The sequence below is a fragment of the Myxocyprinus asiaticus genome, chromosome 39 (assembly GCF_019703515.2).
Source record: "Myxocyprinus asiaticus isolate MX2 ecotype Aquarium Trade chromosome 39, UBuf_Myxa_2, whole genome shotgun sequence".
Classification (NCBI taxonomy): Eukaryota; Metazoa; Chordata; class Actinopteri; order Cypriniformes; family Catostomidae; genus Myxocyprinus; species Myxocyprinus asiaticus.
This window is the reverse complement of record NC_059382.1, coordinates 26,439,994-26,453,607: the sequence shown is the minus strand read 5'-3', so window position 1 is coordinate 26,453,607 and position 13,614 is coordinate 26,439,994.

The following is a 13,614-nucleotide window of genomic DNA, read 5'->3' as shown; positions in this document are numbered from 1 at the left end:
AAAGCTTTATTACAGCTCTCTGGAATACTTACTGTATATGCTAGCAGATATACACATAGCCTTTCTCTGCAATGTACAGATTTATGTTCAATCAAATGTTGTCTAAAATGAAAATTTCTCACCCCCAATACCACCTGCCACCAAGAAAGCAGAAAATAGGGGTGAAAATTACAAGTTTCATCAATCATGTACTGTATCTATTCTCTTAGCGAGCGATACAATGTTTCACGATACCTTAAAGTCTTCCTTGATTCGATTTTCGATTTTATTCGATTCCGGGGGCTGTGATGAGTATGAATTGATATCATGTGTCTGTTGTACACAATCAGTTACAGTTACATTTCTATTATCTCACAAATGCAAACAAAATATAATTTTACAATTTGATTGAGCCAGTGCTGGTCCTAGCCTTTTGGGGGCCCTAAGCAATACTTTGTGCGAGGGCCCCCCATCAGTGTGTTCGTAATCCCCAAAACAGTCCCCCCACCCCCTTAAGCCTGTTTCACAGAGCAGTTTCGTAGTAAACGAACAACGTACATTGAGTTAATCCTAAGGAACATTAATATTTATTATTTTTTATACTGACAATAAGCCAACATTATGTAAGGTGCCAACTTTCAATAAATAAAAGGAAAAGGAACATAAGGTCAGTCTGCAGGGTCAGTTGGCACTTGCTGGCTGTACATTACTAGGGGTCTGCAATTGTGCCTGCTTTTACTAGCTGTACATTACCAACTCTTGCTGGTGCTGCTGGTCTTACTGAGGAACCTGAGAATTGTCCCTGAAGGCATATAAAATAAAATAAAAATAATAAATTGATACTTTATTTAAAATGGCCAAACACAGTAACAGTACAAAGTAACTGTATCAGCTTTGTTTACAGACTAGTCATGTCAAAGTTTTTCCAAACAATGAAAAAGAATAAATAAATAAATAAAAAACAATGAAAGAGTAAATGAATGAAGACTAAAAGCATATATATTAAAATGGGAGCAAGACAAATGAACAAAAAATAAAATACAATTTTGACAACTAAATGCTCGCCAAAAATAATGCTCTAGAGCCATCTAGCTTTCTGAAACAACTCACTATTGAGTGCTTTTCCGATTGCAATATTGACCAGAAAATATGAAAGATATTTTTTTCTCAAGAAATCTGAAGTAAACATATGAGCATATTTCTCTAAATGTGCACACTCTGGACTGAAAGTTCTAATGGATATTGTCTATTGATGCATTGACATGGCCAATTCAGCAGAGCTTGCATGATTGCACAGGTATGTGATTATTACATTGTTTATTACAAATCATGGACTTTATGTCGCTTTTTGATTTTGCGTGCTTTGATGTGTACTTTGATGTGTGACATTCAAATTAAGAAATTACTTTCAATGTGGAATTTCTGTTCATAAAACAGTTGTCTAATAAGAGTACACACCTTCTTGGTTGATCGTTTCACTTTCCTGTTGCATTTTCTCCCTTTTTCCAGCTCCTGACGTGTAGTAACCATAGCCATGTGTAACACTCCTGTTCTACCTGCTCCGTACGGGACTCAAGTCAAGTGAGCTTTATTGCCATTCCTCTATATGTAGAGACATACAACGGAATGAAATGTCGTGCCTCGCAGGACCATGGTGCTACATATATAGACATTACACATAGACCTATCTAGCTTATATACTATACATATACTTTACAGTATACTGTTCAACATATACTTTACAGACAATTAACACACATAGTGCAACAGTACAGAAAACAGTGCAAAGAAAACATTCAGGGCAAACAGTACAGGACATTAAGGGCATGAGGACATTAATACTTAATATACACAGGAAATGTATATAGGTGTAAACATAAGTGTTTCCCTGGTGAGCCTGGGTAGCAGCAAAGATGTTAAAGTGAGAGAGAAGAGAACACCCTTACAGTATTGCACATAAGAATTGTAAACAGTTCTTAAAGGACCAGACCTTGTAGAATAGCAGCAAGAGGTTATGTGTCTATTTAGGTGTGTGTGTTGGGGGGGGGGGGTTTGGGGAGGTTTAAATGTTTCTGATTCAGGAGGTGGGGGGGGGGGGGGGGGTTGGTTGAGAGGGGGAAGGGGCGATTGGTGTTTAGGGCTCTCACAGCCTGGGGGAAGCTATTGAGCAGTCTGGTAGAGCGGGCTCGGATGCTCCGGTACCATCTTCCAGCTGATGTGGGAGGGATGGGTGGTGTCCTTCACAATACTGGTGGCTTTGCTGGAGCACCATGCAAGGAAAATGTCCATAATAGAGGGGAGAGAGACACCGATGACCTTTGCGGCTGTATTTACTGTTCGCTGTAGTGTTTTTTCGGTCAGCGGCACTGTAGTTCCCATATCAGACAGTGATGCAGTTGGTCAACACACTCTCAATGGTGCCCCTGTAGAATGTGGTGAGGATGGGTGGAGGGAGACTCGCTCTTTTCAGCCGGCGCAGGAAGTGGAGGTGCTGCTGGGCCCTCTTGGATACTGATATTGTGTTGGTGGTCCAGGTGAGATCCTCTGTGATGTGCACCCCCAGGAATTTAGTGCTGCTGACTCTCTCCATGGTCGCGCTGTTGATGGTCAGTGGGAGGTGGTCAACAGAGTTTCTCCTGAAGTCCATCACAACCTCCTTTGTCTTCCCCACATGGAGGGACAGGTTGTTAACACCACACCATTCAAGTAGTTGTGCCACTTCCTCTCTGTAGAGTGTTTCATCATTGTTGCTGATGAGGCCTACCACAGTTGTGTCATCTGCAAACTTGATGATGTGGTTTGAGCTGAACTTGGCAGTGCAGTCATGTTTCAGCAGTGTGAAGAGCAGCAGACTGAACACACAGACTTGGGGGGCACCTGTGGTCAGTGTGGTAGTGCTGGAGGTGTTGCGGCCGACCCAGACTGACTGAGGTCTTTTTGTTAAGAAGTCCAGGATCCAATTACAGAGGGAGGTGTTGAGGCCCAGCAAGTTCAGCTTATTGATGAGCTGTTGTGGGATTATTGTATTGAATTCCAAGCTGAAGTTAATAAACAGCATTCTTACATATGAGTCTTTGTGTTCTAGGTGATTCAGGGCTAGGTGGAGGGAGGAGGATATTGCATTGTCCATAGCGTGGTTTGGATGGTATGCAAACTGGAATGGGTCGAGTGTGTTAGGGAGACTGGACATAATGTGATGCATGACTAACCTCTCAAAGCACTTCATCATGATTGGTGTTAGTGCAATGGGGCAGTAGTCATTCAGGCAGGTCACAGATGACATGATAGGCTCATGTGAAGTGGTTGTTGATTTTTTGTGCATGCAACTGTTTTGCCTTCTTGATGCCACGGGACAGATTTGCTCTCACTGTACTGAGGGCTGCTTTATCTCCTGATCTGAATGCATCATTCCGGGTCTTTAGCAGCCCACGGACCTCTGCTCTCAGCACACATGTGGTGATGGCCTTGGTGATTGTCACATCATCAATGCACTTTCTGATGTAGGCAGTCACTGTTTCAGTGTACTCTTGCAGGTCTGTTTGATCATTGTAGGTGGCTGCCATCTTGAACATGTTCCAGTCTGTGTCCTGGAAGCAGTCCTGGAGTGCTGATGTAGCATCCTCTGGCCATACTGTGATCTGTTTTTGAACTGGTTTGGTGAGTTTCAAAAGTGGTCTGTATGATGGGATTAGCATAACAGAGATGTGATCTGAGTGCCCGAGTTGGGGGCGGGGGACAGCCTTGTATGCATTTTTTCCAGTTGTGTAAACCAAGTTCAGTGTGTTGTTTTCCCTTGTTGCAAAGTTCACATGTTGGTAGAACTTCGGCAAGACTGTCTTTAAATTTGCATGGTTGAAGTCACCAGATACAATGAAAAAGCCGTCAGGGTTCTTTGTTTGTTGCTCACTGATAGAGCTGTACATTTCGCAAAGAGCATCCCTGGCGTTGACACAAGGGGGAATATACACAGCCACAATAACAATGGCTGTGAACTCCCTCGGTAGATAGAAGGGGCGACACTTCACAAAAATGAACTCCACCAGCGATGTACGGTGTTTGGAGACTCCCACAGCATTGTTACACCATTCTTTGTTAATATATTCACACAGGCCACCTCCACGAGTCTTACCAGACAGCGCTGTGTCCCTGTCTGCTCGGTAGCAGGTTAGCCCTTGCAGCTGAATGGCGGAGTTCAGGATGTTGTTTTAGCCATGTTTCAGTGAAAACGAACACACAGCAATCCCTCATCTCACATAGTGTAGATCGACTAGTCGAATATCGTCCAGTTTATTGTCCAGTGAGTGTACATTTGAGAGCAGGAAGAGCCGGTCTGGTGGGGTTAGCCTTTAGCCTAGCTCGTTTACCTCCGCTTGCCACGTTTCCATCCTCTCTCACACCGCTTGCGACACCTTCTTGTGTGAGCAGCACCAGTGGGCGAGGCCGCTCTCTCAGGGTCTGGCTTCTGCAGTAGGTAAAGGCTCCGTAGCTTCTCTGTAGTCATCGGCAAAGGGTTATTATTACATGCACTACTGATTTCCAGAGGACACTGGCGACCGTAGACATGTTGTAAAGTGGTTTCCTGATGTTTGAGCATTGAAGGAAAGCAGTTTGATGATGAAGGGAAGAGACTAAAAGACATAGAAACACTGTTTTTAGGACACGGAGTAGCCGCTGCATCCGTCCGCGCCACCATTTTTTAACAACAAAATAAATCGAACGCTCGAACCGGCGTCTCCGGCATGGGAGGTGGGTGCGCTAACAAGGAGGCTAAAGGCTACAATGTCAGTCACTAGTGCACCTCTTGAGGTCAGGAGAGTGAGGTTTATACACATTGCACAACTATCTATCAGCTGGCCACCATTACACTCACCCCACTAAACCTCACTCCCATCTGGGTCATGGCACCATTGTGATGCTCCTGTTCTACCCGTTCCGTATGGTACTTGAACCGGCGTCTCCAGTGTGGGAGGCGGGTGTGCTAACAAGGAGGCTAAAGGCTACAGCCCCTAGCGTCAGTCGCTAGTGCACCTCTTGAGGTCAGGAGAGTGAGGTTTATACACATTGCACAGCTATCAATCAGCTGGCCACCATTACACATGCTTATCTACTATGTTATGCATCTCATTTTACATGGTGCATATCCAAAATGGAAGCAAAATAATTAATTATAATAGTTATAATAACCCCCCAATCCCCTCCTCCTCCTCTACAATTTACATTACATTAATATTTTCATGTATTATTATTATTATTATTATTATTAACTGTTATGGTTATGTTTGCATCAAGGAGCTCTCCTGTTCGCATGGCAACAAACACCTTAACTGGCTGCTTGTAACATCTTCGACAGCATGGGGGCCCCCTGGTGGATTGGGGGCCCTAAGCAACTTGCGTATATTGCAAATAGGAAAGGACTGGCACTGGATTGAGCTGTCTGAAATGTGCAAATCCAGTATCCACATTGGGGCATCAACAACAAAATAAGGCACTGGCACTTTAGTTCTTATATATAATAAAAAATTAAATTCATGTGGGATCATCATTCATACGATCAAACCGGTGTGATTGCACTAGGCTGTGCTCAAGCGGTTGTCACAATGAAACAGCTGCTCAAATAGTCTTTTCAACATCACACTATTTTAATATGTTATAAACATTAAAATTGTTAAAAATTACGTTTTAAGCCTTTAAAGTCTGAGCTGGCTGTTTTGATGCAGCAATGCAGCAAAGTTTTCTGATGTAAAACAAAGAATGTAAACTTGTTAGTCCACCTGAGCCTTCTCCCATTCTGTCCGTCGCTCATTCTCTTCACTTTGTGCAACAAAGTGCAAGGGCTAGGTTTTCAGAGCCATATATGCATGACAAACTCAGAATCCCATGCTACATTGAAATGTAAACAACATAGCGGTGTGCATACATTTATCTCGTGATCACATTCATGATCGCATCTTATCTATAAAAATCAATCAATATAAACCTCTAAAAATCACATTATATGTTTAAAAAAAAAAAAAAAAAAAAAATATATATATATATATGTGTGTGTCCTCCAGTGCATCTGCTGTGACGTGTAAGGTGACATTTTTTTAATTACAGAACTCACGCTGGGGGATAAGTCAGTATTATAAGAAGTTACGTGCAAAAAGTTTCAAAATATAAATCAGTGTTTATGCGTTGCATTGATGACATTGCATTGTTGGTTATTTGACAGAAAATCATTGTTCATGGCTGTGACATAACAAAAGCCTATTGGCTTTTTTTTTTAAAGTGACAAGCCCTTCAGTATGTCCCACCCAAAAAGCTGAAAACTGTGCTCATCAAGCCATTTCATAGGGTCTTTAAAGTTAACAAAGTTTACGATAGTAGTCGACAGAAGTCAGTTCCTAAAATTGTCTAGTTGAAGCAGGGGACACATAACATACTTTTACTTTATAATCACATTATAGATTTTTATTTTATTTTATTTATATTTTTAGATTTTTAGTGCTTACTGCCACAATATACCACAGTTTCTCCAAAGATTACACAGCACATCCATCACATCTCCCTTCCTACTCACTGACTAAACAATTAGCATCTTAGCATTATTTATTGAGGTGATAGTGAAGTATGGCAGCTCTGTGATGCACTCTGACCCCACTGATGGCAGGCTACGTCTTTAAATGAGGGTGTCCTTGACTGCATTCACACAATGCTAATGGGAATAATTAGCCCTGCTTGCAATAATTGACACTTTGTGTGAGGAGCATGGCAACAAGACAAAAATTCCAAGGAACTGCTAAGATTGTCAAACTAAAACCCTCTCTATCCCACTGCATTGTGCATACTAATGGTACAAGACAGAAAATAAACAACAATGACTGGTTTATTTTTTTCATATAAATCTAAAGCAAGGATGTTAAACAGAGAGAAAATTAACTGTATGATGGACGGACGGACGGACGGACGGATGGATAGATAGATAGATAGATAGATAGATAGGTAGATAATTACTTTGTAGCAGTAAAATAAACAGGTTGCAGCAATAAGACACAGTACAGTAGCTTTATTTCAAGTTTATGGATGAATTGTCAAGGATAAAAGACAGATTCACATTCTGACACAGATACTGTAATTGTTAGTCATTAAGCATAAACATATGAATGTGTTATGTATGTATAAACATGAAGTATTGTTATGCTACTTTTTTCAAGGCAAATAAACATTGTTATGACACAGGTCTCTGGAACACTTGATTCTGATTGGTTAAATGGCGCCATCTAGCTAATCCGGGTATTTGCGAGCCATCTTTCCTGCTACACGGATCACTGTGTGTTCTCTGCAAACAAGCTATTAAAATAACTTCAACTCAAATCAATATTTCATGTCCATTTATTTGTTTATTTGGCAAGTAGTCTTGTAGTAAGACACAAATAGCAGTCAGATGTTCATTAATTACAAAACAAACACCAACAGAACTCAGACACAAACCGGAGGTGGACTTCAGCTGTTCAGTGATTTATTTATTCTCACATAATTACATAATTTCAACACAAATCAATATTTTATGTCTATTTATTTGTTTATTTGGCAAGCAGTCTTGTAATAGGCTGGATAATGAGGAGTCAGATAATTTTCACAAAATAATCACCAACAGATCTCTGTCGCAAACCGAAGGTGGATTTCATCTGTTCAGCTATTTTTTTTTTTTTTCTTGTCGCATAATTACATAATTTCAACACAAATCAATATTTTACATCCATGTATTTATTTATTTGGTTAGTAGCCGTGTAATAAGCACTTCACGTCCGGGTCCTGATCAATCTGTCTGGGATTATTTTGCGATAACAATCAGCTGACTGTACATTACCCCTTTTGAGAGGTCTGCTATAGTAGTTATTAAAATTCAATGAATCACCACTTCTCTCAAAAGAATGATGTTGTTGAAATGTTCTGACCTTTACATTGTTGTTTAGTTTTGAAGGGCAATGCAAATTAAAATAAGGAAATATCCAAAAAATTACAACACATTAAGCAAGCTATCCCCAAAAGAGTGTTTTTTTAACATGCCATGTAAATTATGGGTAAATAGAACAGACCTTTCCTCATGCAGTTTTAATCCCTTAGCATATTAAAACAGGCTGAGAGGCAGAAACTGTGGAGAATAGCCAGAAAAGAAAAATGATTCAGATCAAAAGGATTAAGTGTAGAATCAGAAGTCACACCCTGTCTCTTTCCTTATTATATATTAGATGCCAAACACAAAAACCATAAGTGTTCTTCACGCTCAAGCCTGTCACTGGTGATTTAATAATGGTGTAAGAGAATAAAAGAATTTAAGTTCCAGTGGCAATCATGCAGTAAGAGGAAGGAAAGGAAACAAAATGTCATTATCACACTCTTAGTGTCAGATTACAAGCGACAAAATTGACATTTGCACACTCTTTAGCACAATTTGTTGCTCTGATACCGTTTTTATTATATTTATTTATTTATTTATTTTTTATGAAGGGAATAGAGATAAATGACAGTTTAGTAAAGATAAATAGAATATTGTGTGTGTTCATAAAGAGAAATACAACATTTATATTATGCATATGTCTAAAAGAGTCATGCCTATTCACAGTGAGACACATTTGAATCAAACTTTCAAACTATATATATATATATATATATATATATATATATATATAATTGGGTCACTTGGTTTATATATTTTTTTTAATTCAATGTAGGTTGAGATTTGAACCCTACATACAGTATATGCTAAACAAAAAACTGTACCACAAAATGTATGCATCTACCATTTATATGTATGAGAACTTCTAAGGTTATGTCATATTTCGCCTATGGCACCAAATGATCCAGGACTGCCCCCTTAAAACAAAACAAAAAATAGCTGCATGATGCCCCTGACTTAATACATGTTTTTAACATGTGCAGATGCATAAATGTATGTTCTTTGGTAAAAGCAGCTCTCTTTGTCTATCTGTTTGTCTTGCAAACGCACAAATATGCAAATATGAATAAGCCCGGAGGGTGCGCTTATTTTCACTATTAATGTTTTTACTTTTCTTGTGCCACTTTTCATCGATTGGATTGGGCATCACTGTTTAATCCTCAGTTATCTTGCCGGGTTCAGTGAGACTGTTCTATACCACAGCACAGTGCCAGCTATTTGTGTCTGATCACTGGTGAGTGGAATTGGAAGCTGTAACATATTGTGCATCTTTTATCATTTCACACATGAATTATGGATGCTTCTTGAGCTACTGGGTTTCAAAAAGCCAGTGTCCTTCATGCGGACACCTCTATTTGTAAGCTATGATATATATTACATGATTATGTATAATGTTCCTAGAAGTCCTGTAGTCTATGAGGATAGAGAAAGGGATACCCAAATTTGAGCCTTTGTACTATATATGTTGATAGACACAGATGATAGGATGCAGTTATATTTACATGACTTCTGACAACAAATTTACCATCATGTTACTGCCGCGTATTCCTACATGCTGTATATAGTCTGCATCTACAGCAAATATAATTCCTGTTGATAATTTCTCTATTTTATTTTATTTAATATTAGACCAGCACATTCATCCCTATCATAAAAAAGCATGTGTTTTGTTACAGGCTGGTGGAAAGGCAAAACAACCATAACAGTATCACTTACAGTACAATGGAGGTACAGTATTTCAATCTGCTTTGCACATTTGAGTCTATTAATAAAAACCTGCAAGCGTCTGTGTTCATGACCTCAGCATGTTTCACCAGGATCATTTACCCCATTCAATCATTACGTTTCTGTATGTAGTTACATGAATTTCTGCTGGGTGAGTAACTAATCTACATTTTATTATAATTATGCATATTTCAATGTGGTTACACATTTATGAAATTATTGAGTATATATGAATCACACTAGGAAGATGGTGGGAGAGGTGCTTCTGACATTCTGGCATCTCAAGTGTATGGCACATAATGCGATCTCTAGCATGGCTCTGAAATGTCTAGGCAGGGGACAACTGGGCATGCTAAGTGGAGATATATGCCACAGCATACAAAATTAACATTATTATTATCATCCTTGCCAAAAAATTAGCCTAAACAGATTCACCTGGAAATAGGAGCAGTTATTTCAAACCACCTTCTAAAAACATAATTCATACAGTACTTATTTAGTTTAAAACTAAACACATCTATTCCACAACTTTCTTACAAACCACTATAAAATGTTCAAGTTGCTAAAAACATGACATGCTGATTAATTCATCGAAATTAATCAGACATCATTATTTGCTGGAAGGCCCCCAAATAAAGATAATACATATAAATAATGCATAATTCAAATATTTATAAATATAATATGTAGGGCCTATGATAATTTTAAAACACAGATTGAAATTCAGTTTGAAATAAAATGCATTATGGTGGCATATGACTAAAGCATTGATTAGACAATAAAAAAAGTGGCTTAAGAACACAATTTATTGTTTGTTTTATTCTCACATCATTGAACAAACTTACAGTTGATAGCTATCTGTTTTACATTAAGTTCGTCAATTTGTGCAGTTCTCATTGTTTTGCTGCACTGCTTGTGAGTTTTGTTGAGGCGTGCTGCTACCTATTAAAGTGACTCGTCAAAAACAGAATTACTGAATTTACGTACGCGTCAGGGGGCATTTTTATGCGATATTTGTTTTAATATAATCAATTGTGCTAAGTTAACTGGTTAAATCAACAGCCCTACTAAAAACATTACCTTAGCGCAAGCAAAAATATAACCACAAAGATCAAATTAGCGCATTTCCATCTGAATCTCAATTGCTTATACTCTCTATACAGGAAAACACGCAGTGCACAGAAAAATCTGTTTTAGAATCCAGTAAGGGAGGCTGTAAATTAATATTCAGCAGCATGGTAACCTCCATGTCATGATGATCAATGAGCATGGTTACTGGAACATGATCTGTCACACCTACAACCTGTCCATCAACACTTTCATAATAGCATAATAATGAGGAGCAAGGCACCCCGAATACGCATCTGTCTCGACTTTACTCCTGGCCAAATGTTACACCTGAATATACAGTACAATAGGTCTATACTGGAATTTTAACAGCGGCACTTTCAGTAGTCAGTAGTAGTTTATTCATGAATATGGTTAGCTGGCCTGAAATAACACACTCTCAAGGCAAAATTGTCAGGATTCGTACGACTTTTCTAAATTTGGCAAATTCGTATGATATCATGCGACTGCACTTGTTTGAATTCCTACGACTTTCACTACAGCCAATGACGTCGCTGGACATCATTTCCATCTAATACGTGACAATTACTTGCTTCTGTCACACACAACAGCTTCCTATCATATTTACACACTCTACTGATTGGTTAAGTTTAGATAAGGGGTTTGGGTAAGGGCATAATATTAACAAGTATGTCCATAACACCTCGTGCGCCGAACTCACACTTACTTCTGCGTTAGACATCCGGGAATTTGAACCTGATTAAGTCGGACGAGTTTATGCGAACAACATCGTGCAACACCATACGAAATAGCCAACTCGTAAATTATGTAGGAATTTTCATGAGATTGGGTTGGAAATACTGTTGGGAAGTTGGCGTGTCCTGTTATGTGACATGTTATACTGCATCTTAAATTATTTTAAACAATATTTTATTAATTCATTCATAATCATTCTGCATGCAGCATTTATGACCTCATATTACATGGGCTATTTAAAAATGGTAAACAGTTACAGGACCTGAGATATACAGTACACATTCTCTTGAACATTCATATAAAATTTAATCTAAAATCTTGATTAAAAAAAGTCCACGAACATTTTAGGTGTCAACTACACATATACAACTATATACTTTTTATGAACTGGCAGGCCATGATTGAGTTCAGATACTTTATTTAGGATGTGCCATAAATCTGAATGGATAATAAGCAATTACAGATTTTGTTGCTTTAATTTAATTGGCTTGGCTGTAACCTGAGAATTGATGGAACATTCAGTGTTTAAAAACTTTTTTTTATTATTTTTTTTAATTTTTATTATTATATAATAAAAAAACTTTTTTTTAATTTTATTATTATTATTATTATTTTTTTAGAAATAATACACATTTGCTTATTATGAGACTGCATTTTATTCACATATCAAATTAAACCACAAATCAAATTTTTCTTAGGAAGAGAGAATTTTGGTGGTTTGTATGAAGGAAGAGTTAGCTATTTTTGCAATGTGTTTCATTTCAAGCCATTCTAGGCGACATCTCTCACAGAGTTAAAGGAGCACTTTGTAGCCTCCTTGCATTTGTAGCAGTAAACAGAAAAATGAAAGGTTGGAGATGACTTAGAGGTTGCTGGACCACAGGGCATTTCTATTGATGCCATTTTTTATTGATGTGATTTCTTCTTTCTCCTTTTTTGGGAACCGACAAGCTGAATGAAACAAGAGTAGGTGGTGCGAGGCATAAGAAAATGCATTCTGACGAGTTGCGGTCCTGTCCTGTTGTTTCAAAGAGCACCTTCATATTTTGTGTTTATTTATTTTATTTTTATATGTTTAAAAATAAATAAATGGAGTGACTATTTGCACCCTGGTGTAAATAGCATCTGCCACACAGTGCAGCTATTTGCACCCCAATAGTCTGGTGAAACCACAGGAATATATGACAAACTTGACATTAGGTGTTGCTGCAGTGGCGTGGGGTGTAAAGATGGTGTGAATGTGTACTGTTGTTCTTGCGACCCCAGTTCGATTTCGCCTTTTGTCCCACTCTTTTCTCCATCCGATTTCCTGTTTCCACTCTTAATATTTCCTGTAATACGACTTAAAATAATAGATAAAAATGAATATAAATGTTGATTTCATCGCAGTGATTTGGTCACGGTGAATGTTGGGGAGTGCAGAGAAGGGTTTCGTCTGGAGGCGGGGTCTGTCGATCGCACTCATTCCCGTGGCTCGGCATCGTTTGTGTGTAGTTTGCTTCACTGTATTACTATAGTAAATATTGTAGTAACCATGTTTTTGGCAGAAACCATAGTTTAATGCAATTAACCATGGTGTTACTAAAGCAATATGGTTGTAATATAGTAACCATGGTTAATTTTGTGGTTACTGTAAATTTACAACAAAATATAATGGTGAAACTATTTATTTTATCTAAGGTAAGGTTTAAGGGTAGGGGTTAATGTAGTGTGTCTGTGGGACTCTAAATAAACACAATAAACCTATGATGCCCATATACTGTATGTTAGTATTTAAATATGGGTGCAAATAATAACTGACACTATTTGCACCTGGGTGCAATTAAATATTTACCATTATTTGCACCAGAGCTGGGGTGCAAATAAAATCTGCCACTATTTGCACTGGGGTGTAAATAGCATATACCATTATTTGCACCAGGGTGCAAATAGCATCTACCATAAATAAAAGTACCCATTTAAACAAAAAGTTTCAAATAAAAAAATTAAATATAAGACACATACAGAAGTGACCTCTTTCATGTAGGCTAATATTGATAAGTCAAGCATAATTTTGAGGATGGATTTCACTAAGAATGAATTGCGTGATGCCGTTGTTTATTTGCATGTGTGGTCTGCATTGTTTTAGAACCCGATTCACTAAAGGA